The 8293-nt window shown below is 37.6% G+C and overlaps 1 long non-coding RNA gene across 2 annotated transcripts; it reads left to right on the forward strand.

Moving 5' to 3' along the window:
• Positions 1 to 2628: 2628 nt before the first annotated feature.
• On the forward strand, positions 2629 to 8293 carry LOC133784239 (uncharacterized). 2 transcript variants are annotated; one of them, XR_009871226.1, is made up of 3 exons: positions 2629 to 3462; positions 7130 to 7577; positions 7669 to 8293. It is a non-coding gene; the product is annotated as an uncharacterized LOC133784239 (long non-coding RNA). The 2 variants fall into 2 exon arrangements; XR_009871225.1 differs by lacking the exon at positions 2629 to 3462 and adding an exon at positions 5285 to 7047.

Consider the following 8293-nt stretch of genomic DNA (forward strand, 5'->3'; position numbering starts at 1 on the left):
CAGCTTTGACTAAGTCCTCTAACAATTTCAAAGCTGCTGACAGACCCTAGGATATTCAAATATTGATCTTAATAAACTTATTCCTCAAAAATACTTAATTATCATTAAACATAACAAGACAAGTGTTACTATCTTATTGGGTCTATCTAAATCTTATAATATAATAAATATCACCATCAATATCAGTCATATTAATCAAACCTTAGGTTAAAATTAATATTCTTAAACTATAGGTTAAACTTGGAAAATCTACAAGTGCTATTACGAGTGTCCAATTAAATCTCGGTCTGAACCAAAATCCACAGTCATAAAAATACTACAACTATTACTATTGCTACTACTATCTAACTAGCTAAGTAAAGTTCTTGGACTCTACATATAGTTACAAAATACAATTTCTTTTCCTGATAAACATAATTGCCATGCCTCATATACTATCCACTACAACCACCCACCAATTTACATCTCAATTATTTGACCAAATAGACATTACAAGCACAACCACAGCTACAAGAAAAATTATTTTCGTATTTTTACTAATTCAGAAAAAGCCTACATTGCCAGCAACTTGATCCCTCAAAAATCAGGCTCCACATGACATTAGTCCTTGAATTATGCGTTCATGTTCCATATTCTCTACTGGTCATCTGATAGTGTCAATCTCATATTCCAGCTGCCTAATTTTTCTAAGCAGCCCCGGTATGACTTGCTTTGATCTTTCACAAATTTCAAGGTTAATCCAGGCAAAAAAATTGCACCCACCCTTTGACTGAAAGTTGAACAAAAAAATAAATTAAAAAAAAATGGAGACATTGAACTTACTCTCAGCTTGAAGCAACTTATGAACCTTCTCCCAAGATTAGTGTCTGTCCATGAAGTTCTGTTAACCCACGATACCCCACAATCACCATTGTTGGGAGCCCTTGATTTCGAAAAAGACTTCTTTGTCACTGAGTTGTTGCATGATGTCCCTCTATGCCAATTGCTACAAGGGCTTCTGTGAGATGAAGAAGAATATTCATCTGCCATTGCAGGACCTACGATGGTTCATCGAAGGGCACGTAGATTACAGTGTTGTCTTCATCCTTTGGCTCTGTCTGTCTTCTTTGTGGGAATGGTTCGTCGAAGGGCACGTAGATTGCAGTGTCGTCTTCAACCTTCGGCTTTGTCTATCTTCTTCGTGGGAGGCCAATCCTTTATTGGGGATTTAGGGTTTTTAATGGGTAATTGGGTAGACTAGGTACTCTTTTAATTTTATTGTTATTATTAATTATTTTTCAAATTTTGGTAAAATGTTATTTGTAATTATATTTGTGTTTAAGCAAATAAATAAAAGAAAGTAATCTGGGCCCTCCACGTGTCCCCCATGTCCACTTAACGGACTTGATAATGACGGAACCAACCAAAACGTAATGTTAGGTAGTTTACCCGTCGAAAAAAAAAGGAATGTGTATATAAGTGTATGAGAAAAAAAAATTAGATATTTATGTCGCAAATACCCCAAACATAAATATACATATTTCTTATTTTGTCATTTAGTTTTTTAATGAGAAATTACTTATTTTAATTGTTCTAGTCATTAATTGAATAATATATATTTATATATAAATTTTTGTTCGCTTTAATTTTTTAATTAATTAATTAAAATTTGATCAAATAAACTTTTTAAATTCATACTTGTAATTTAGAATTTCTTAATATTTTATTATATTGAATATTTTTTCTAAAAGAAAATTAGAAAAAGAAATCAATTTTAAACTTAAAATTACCATATATAATATATAAATCAAAACATAAAAAATACTAAAATTTAAATTATTTTGAATACTAAATTTACAAGTAATAAACAACATCAAATAATTTACTTTAAAGCTAGAATGTATCATATTTTTATATATAAAAAGTGTGTATCTAATGAATTCTTAGTTTAACGATATTTTAAATTAAAAATATGATATTATTTATTTCTTTTTAGACTATAGACAATGTTTTAGATTAATTTTTTAAATATGTTTGTGTCATTTTTTTTATAAAATATGATATTATTTATTTATTTAAAATTTAAATGATAATTAAAAAATATAATAATTTTAAAATAAAACTAAGTAAACAAGTATTGCATGCTTGTACTTAGTACCAAAAAATATATATGCTTCTATACAAAAGTGGAAAAAATATATATGTATAAAGTAAAATAAAAGAAAAAGATATATGCTTTTTGTTGGCAAATTTAATCTATCTGACATTCTATGCTCAAAAAATAATAATATACACTTTTTAAGGTGTTTTTTTTTTTTTGCTCTTTTTTTAAAGGTGGTTCTCTGTTTTCTTGCCATGCAATGCAACGTGACTTTTATTTATTAATAAATCATTAATTCATTTTTGTGTGTGGCTAGAAGTTACTGAATTTATTTGGCACAATAATATAATATGCTGAATAAATTAATTGTTTTAAATGAATAATACATTAATTAATAATATTAATAAAACCTTAAAAATAATTTGCATTCTTCTTTTTTAATGGAAGAAATGCATTTTCATCAGTAATAAATAATTATTAGTGCCGATTTACTCTACCATAAGTTTTAAAATTTAGAAGAAAATAATGAGTTGGTTACAAATTTTCAAATAAAGTATTTTTATTAATAAGAAAATTTTTAAAAAGTGAAAAAGATAAAAAAAAAAAAAATTAATAAGTAAAACAACAGTTAATGAGTTTATAGATTGCTCTTACTCCGCAGAAGCTATTAGAACCATAACTTTCAAAAAAAAAAAAAAAAGTAAAAGGGAAAAAAAAAAAACAATTAAAGATAAGTAGAGGAAAGAAGGATATAGGTGTACGAATAATATTGAATAAAACGACAAAAAAGAATGAATTAACTATATAATGATGATTGAGCAAGTTATTAATCACAGCATAGATATAGAAATGGAGCTAAGGAATCTAGGGAACCGATTCTATCTCATGGACCCGTGAAATTCACTCTGCCGTTGGATCACATCTAAGGGTTAGGATTTAATTTGGCTTAAAAAAATGGCAGCCTTTATCAGCAAGGGTAAACAGTTGTGTTTACTGTTCACATTGAAGGGAGCAATCGGTTACACCGTCTCTCTCTCCCCTCTCAAGAAAAACTCACTGCAGCTCACTCTCACTCTCTCCCCTCTCAAGAAAAACTCACTGCAGCTCACTCTCTCCTCTCTCAAGCTCAAACCTCAGTCCATGATTCCCTCCTTTGTTAAAGCCAAAACTCAGTCGAAAATGATTTCCTTTCTCTAGCTCAAACCCTTGTTAACCCAGTGACTCATTCTCTCCTCATTGAACCTCAAAACCAAAAAGCACACTTTGTAGCTGAAATATAGAAGACCCACTCGAAACTCAAAGGCATGGTCGATGAGAAAGAATAAGTTGTCTCCAAGAGTGTAGAGGAAAGCATGGAATATGTGAGTTCATGTATTAATAGAGTAAGTTTTGAAAGCCTATTTTTTAAGATTTTTTTTAAAAAAAATTTAAGCGGAAAATACATGTTGCCTGTTATTGAATATTAGTTTATTGAAAAGATTTAATATGTATTGAATATTAGTTGATTGAAAAGATTTAATGTTTCATATTTTTGTTTGTGATAGTCATGATTGATTATTTTTTGTGAGTGATACATTTTTAGGATTTATCTAGGACATTGTCTAGGGAAGAATTTGAGAATTTGTGGCTTTTATTTTTCTTTTATTAATACATTTTTTATTTAATGACTGAGTTATTTAACAAGGACTACTTTTACCATGAAGTTGTTATTTAGGTGGGCTGAATATAGTGAAGAGTTGTTTTGAGTTGAATGGTATGAGTTGATGGCTTAGGTAAATTATGATTATGGGCATATAAAAAATTGAAAATGGAATGACATAAAAGACTGTCTAATTGCTTGAACAGGTTTGAAATAAATGATAATATTATATGAAACCCCCGATGGTTGAAGAGTTTGAAGATGGTATGTTAGTCTTTTGAGTTTAATGGTAGGTGTCGCTAACAGTGTATTAAGAAACAATAAGGCAGATTAGTGTTTAATGATAAACCATAATGAACAATAAACAAAATTTACTTAAGAACATAGAAATTTTATGTGGTTCAGATGTTAAAATCTACATAGTCCATTGGTCAATATTATTGTTGTTTCACTCTCTATTTTGGCAGAGTTTTGGTATTATAGAAAAAAATGGTCAATTTTCCTATCCAATATTCCCAGTATTTATAGGGGGATTCTATGGACATGTTTGGGTAACCGCGTGAGTCAATCACGTATTTACATAATAATTACATTTAATACAAATAATTCTCATTTATATTGGGATATGATTTGATAACAGGTTCCTGCTATCTCGGATAATAATTATGACAGTCTGGTCATAAATAAATGTATAAAGGGATCCCGAGTCTCTGGGGATCCTTGAGTATGCAATATACTAGAATTACCATGATCTGGATATCTCCTCCAAGCTCGTGATTCGTCAACTATTTAATATTCCGAGCTCGCGCTTCACAGCCATTGCACCCTTAGTTCGGGATAAACTCAAGACGGCTATATTTACGTATGCCCACTATGAATCTAAAACTGTCCACGTGGATAACAAGTAGATATTATTCCCCTTGGTTATCTCTCTGTGTATCTATCTATCAGTTGTACTCGAGCTGAACGAATGAACTCGTGCTAAAATTAGGGTACAACATTTGCCCCCCAAGTCCCTGCTCGTCGTCACTTTCTGACCTACACAGTAGGGACTTTTAGACTTCTGTTGCATAAAACCATGTCTGCCCACTACTCGAGTACTGGCACATGGTCTATTGCAATTGGTGTCTGTTCGGGTTTCGAGGACTGAAATAATTGCCTTGTCAACTTTTTGTCGCCATGTGGTTTGTTTGACCCTGACCCTTGGATCTCAAATCAATCCCATCAAATGATCTAGATCGATTTTCATGGCTTTCGTATAAATAGGGTGACTAGCCTCAGACCTTACACCATTGCATTCAAGAAAATACCATTTTTCAAATTTCCTCCTTCTTCCCCCAAAATTCCCATAACGATTCGTCGTGCCCAGATTCTCAGAAGCTTTCCAAGAGTTTTCCGTGATCCAAGTCTACATCCTCCCATCGACGAACACACTTCCTGTTTGGGGCATAAAAATCGTAAGGTATCTAGGTTTAAAACCAGGTAGCTTAAGGGTTACAATTCCTTAAGCGGCACAAAACCGCTTTTCAGAGGAAAGTAGTGGCCTGACGTTTATGACACACGGATTCCAAAATATCAGGGGACTGTTAAAAAACCGAGGCGTGTAGCCTAGGACATCGTGTGGCATTACGCGATGGGGCTGAGGCTAACTTTAGCCCATATAACCAAAATAACATGTTTCGTTCTTCATACTATCACATCATAGTTTTAGATCATCTTAGGTCGCCTACTAATTAGGTCACTTTGTCATCAGGCAATCTGATGGCTCCTCAAAAGAAGAACGCTTCGAAGAAGAACGCCTCGAGCTCGTCCTCTCATCAGAAGAACAAAGGGAAGCAGGTCGCCTCCGAATCTCCCATCCCGCACTTCAGTCCGATGGTGGAGAAGGAGCTTGTGATCGATCCCAACGCGTATTTTGAGGCTGAGCGTATAGTCTCGAAAATCACAACTCAAGGGAAAATCAACAAAATCCTATTGAGTCACAATATAGATGTAGGATCCGGCAGTCTTCTCGCCCGACCTGCATTTGAGGGAGAACGGAGTTGTGCCCCCTTTTAAGATGACTACACGGCCTGGAGCGATGAACACATGAAGGCCGGCACATTCCTTCCTTTGGACCAATACTTCGCAGACTTCCTGAACTACTTGAAGCTGGCTCCATTCCAGCTCCCCCCGAACTCCTATAGGCTTATGGCGGGGTTGAAGTACTTATTTATGAAGCACGAGGGGGAGGTCCCCACTCCGGCAGACATATTGTACTTATTCTGCCTCAAAGCTAGCCCTAATCAGAGAGGGCGAGGTGACGGATTCTACTACCTCACGCGGTTTCCCAACTCTGCCCTCGTCATCGAGCTTCCCAGTCATCCAAATGACTATAAAGATCTATTCTTTATGTCGAATGGCTTCAATAACTGCGAACACCGGTACTTCAACCGTCCTCGTAAGTCTTCTACCCTTATGAACTCAGCTCGTGAATTTTTTTCCTTTAAAACATTCCTTTTTTGTACATGTTTTAATTGATTTTGTTTCTTGTGCAGCCAATTTGCGAGGACGGGAAAATCTGTGACCCTCGGTGGTCAATACAAAAAATTATCCAGTCTTCCCCCTGGCAAAAAGGACTATCGCCAGGTCGTGAACGATGCCACCATGTTGGCATGCGAGCTGATCGGAGAGGGGCAGACATTAGCTCTGAGGACCCGGGCTCCGCTCCCGACCACCCCTAAGCTTCCCGCTCCTCAAGAGGCCTTACCGACCTGTGAGGACAGCGAGGGGGAAGAGGTCGAGGTGCCTCTTGTCCGAAAAAGACGGGCTCCCGAGGCTGTCTAGGAACCCAATCTAGACCGAGTTACGTCAGGGGCAACAGCCGGCCCCTCCGGCCAAGGTAACCCATACCTCTTTAGGGAATTAGATAGGGTTATTGCTGACTTTAGGTTAGTCTATTATAATCTGAATCATCTCGTTAGCCATCATCCTTCCAACCCGGATCTAAACGTAACCCTACTCCAGTGCGTAGTGGTACGCCATGACAATAGTTATCCTAGGGGCACAATCGTAGTTGACAACACCCTAAATTTTAGATCTGCCATTTTTGAAGAATATGGGACAAACCGTAGGTCCTGGCCTTCTCTGCTCCAAGGTGCATTTGCCCCTGGGTTCAGACAATACGTAGATGAGTCCAGCCCCGAGAAAGGACCTAAAATCCTTAGGATCCAAGAAGTATTAATTGTAGATTCCCCTTCTCCTCCATTAGTTCCAAGGCTGGAGGTGGTGCCTATCCCGGTCAAAACACCTGAGATGGTGATAATAGACTCCTCCCCTAGCCCGAAGGGTAGGATCTTTATTTACTTTCTTTCTTTATAAATGCTTTTTGAAACATTATTTTTGTGAACTAACTCCGTTTGTTTTTTTAGGCGAAGAGATGGAACATCCAGGAGCTCCCGACCTACGAACTGCTTTGCAGGCTAAGAAAGCCGGTGCGGGCCCCATCGCGAAGAGGCTCAGGGTGGCGAAGAAGACCACCCTTGCAACAGGGAACACTTCAAAGTCCCCCGCCAAGAATAACGACACGGGCTCGACTCAGGAGCCAGCTCCGGTGGCTAATGTCGTTGTTGGGCAGCTTCCTCCTCCCCTGCCTCAATTCATGCCTCCTTAAGTTATACAAACAGAGGCCCCACCATCCGAATACCTGTCGATCCTCAAGACCTGGAGAAGATCCCTGAAGCCTTTCGGTGTATCATTTATGAGACCGTGACTCACATGCTGGGTCATGCTTATAAAGCCAGCTCGAGGGATTTGAGGACCATTGAGGAGCGCAGCCCCGAGAATGTTCTTGAGTCCGCCATGGGGATGAATCTCACCGTGAGTTCCTTTCCCATACATGGAGTTGAAATTTTTTTGTTTTTTTTACTACGCTCACCTTATATTTTTAACTTACTCTGTCATTTTGTAGTCCGTTCTGGCCCAATACCGCAGCATAGCTCGCGCTAGGGCCAGAAATGATGAACTCTGAGCCGAGCTGGACACTGCCAAGGAAAAAGAGCAGACCGCCAAAGTCATCTTGACAAATGCTCAGAAGAATGAGCAGGCTGCCCAGGCTACTCTCACCTCTTCCCAGGAAAGAGAGTAGGCCGCGAAGACTGCGCTATCTGCCTCTCAAGCTCAGACCGTCGAGGCGAATCATCTTGTTGAACGTCTTTAGGTCGAGATCGGTGGGCTCAAGGCGAAACTACTCGAGGCCGAAGCTAAGGCCAAAGAAGAAAAGGTAATGTCTTCATTAGCCATGGAGGAGATGTTATACCATTGTTGGGCCTTCAACCAGGATGGAAACTTCTCATTTATGGAGCCCGGGTTGTGGGATTCGTACCTTGCTAAATTCAAGGCTCGGTTCTTGCAAGAACCCTTGGAAACTGGTGAGGCTTCTGGAACGGCATAGGGAGACGGCGAGGAGGTCACTTCTGTGGGGCGAGCTAATGGAGCCCAATGATTTTTTTTTCCCTTTGTAATTGTTTAACAGTTTTTTGATATTTAGACAATTGCCTTCAAACTCAGTTCGAGGTTTTTTCTCCTCGGTGTAA

This window comes from Humulus lupulus, chromosome 6, assembly GCF_963169125.1.
Source record: "Humulus lupulus chromosome 6, drHumLupu1.1, whole genome shotgun sequence".
NCBI lineage: Eukaryota > Viridiplantae > Streptophyta > Magnoliopsida > Rosales > Cannabaceae > Humulus > Humulus lupulus.